The sequence below is a fragment of the Malurus melanocephalus genome, unplaced genomic scaffold (genome assembly GCF_030028575.1).
Source record: "Malurus melanocephalus ecotype Western Australia unplaced genomic scaffold, MMel_1.1 scaffold_2041, whole genome shotgun sequence".
NCBI classification, from domain to species: Eukaryota; Metazoa; Chordata; class Aves; order Passeriformes; family Maluridae; genus Malurus; species Malurus melanocephalus.
The window spans coordinates 3,139-5,094 of NW_026625273.1; positions in this window are offsets into that span (position 1 = coordinate 3,139).

The following is a 1,956-nucleotide window of genomic DNA, read 5'->3' on the forward strand; positions in this document are numbered from 1 at the left end:
CCTACGGGAGATGGGCAGAGGTGGCACCCGGGTCCTGCCACCCTCCTGAGTGTCCCCTCCCACCCCTGAGTGTCCCCAACCCTGCAGGACGGGGGCAGAGGTGGCACCCGGGACCTGCCACTCTCCTGAGTGTCCCCTCCCACCCCTGAGTGTCCCCAACCCTGCGGGACGGGGGCAGAGGTGGCACCCGGTGCTGCCACACCCCTGAGTGTCCCCTCCCACCCCTGGGTGTCCCCAACCCTGCAGGATGGGGGCAGAGGTGGCACCCGGGTCCTGCCACCCTCCTGAGTGTCCCCTCCCACCCCTGGGTGTCCCCAACCCCGCGGGATGGGGGGCAGAGGTGGCACCTGGGTGATGCCATCCCCCAAGTGTCCCTGGGTGTCCCCAACCCCGCGGGATGGGGGCACAGGTGGCACCCGGTGCTGCCACCCTCCTGAGTGTCCCTTCCCACCCCTGGGTGTCCCCAACCCCTCGGGAGATGGGCAGAGGTGGCACCTGGGTGATGCCACACACCCCTGAGTGTCCCCTCCCACCCCTGGGTGTCCCCAACCCTGCGGGATGGGGGCAGAGGTGGCACCCGGGTCCTGCCACCCTCCTGAGTGTCCCCTCCCACCCCTGGGTGTCCCCAACCCTGCGGGACGGGGGCAGAGGTGGCACCCGGTGCTGCCACCCTCCTGAGTGTCCCTGGGTGTCCCCAACCCTGCGGGAGATGGGCAGAGGTGGCACCTGGGTGATGCCACACACCCCTGAGTGTCCCCTCCCACCCCTGAGTGTCCCCAACCCTGCGGGACGGGGGCAGAGGTGGCACCCGGGTGATGCCACCCTCCTGAGTGTCCCTGGGTGTCCCCAACCCTATGGGAGGGGGGCACAGGTGGCACCCGGGTCCTGCCACCCTCCTGAGTGTCCCCTCCCACCCCTGAGTGTCCCCAACCCTGCGGGATGGGGGCAGAGGTGGCACCAGGGTGATGCCACCCTCCAGAGTGTCCCCTCCCACCCCTGGGTGTCCCCAACCCCGCGGGATGGGGGCAGAGGTGGCACCTGGGTCCTGCCACCCTCCTGAGTGTCCCCTCCCACCCCTGAGTGTCCCCAACCCCGCGGGACGGGGACAGAGGTGGCACCCGGTGATGCCACACCCCTGAGTGTCCCCTCCCACCCCTGGGTGTCCCCAACCCTACGGGAGGGGGGCAGAGGTGGCACCTGGGTGATGCCACCCTCCTGAGTGTCCCTGGGTGTCCCCAACCCTGCGGGAGATGGGCAGAGGTGGCACCCGGGTGCTGCCATCCCCCAAGTGTCCCTGGGTGTCCCCAACCCTGCAGGAGATGGGCAGAGGTGGCACCTGGGTGCTGCCACACCCCTGAGTGTCCCCAACCCGGGGACAGTGACCACAGGGTCCCTTTGTCACCGGGGTCACATCTCCCCCTCGCCGAGCGGCCCCAGTGACCATTTCCCAGTTCCCGGTTCCCATTTCCCCATTCCCGTTTTCCGGTTTCCGTTCCCGTTTCCCCTTCCTGGTTCCCGTTTTCGTTCCCCGTTCCCGTTTCCCATTTCCCATTTCCCCGTTCCCGCTTCCCTATTCCCGTTTCCCTGTTCCCGTTTCCCGTTTCCCATTTCCCGTTTCCCTGTTCCCCTTTCCCGTTCCTGTTTCCCATTCCCGTTTCCCGTTTCCCATTCCCATTTCCCCATTCCCATTTCCCCATTTCCCGTTTCCCCATTCCCGTTTCCCATTTCCCATTCCCCGTTCCCCATTCCCATTTCCCCGTTCCTGTTCCCATTTCCCATTTCCCATTCCCATTTCCCATTTCCCATTTCCCCATTTCCCATTCCCATTTCCCATTCCCGTTTCCCATTTCCCCATTTCCCGTTTCCCCATTCCCATTCCCATTTCCCGTTCCCGTTCCCTACTTCCCATTTCCCGTTCCCGTTTCCCCGTTTCCCGTTTCCCAGTTCCCCATTCCC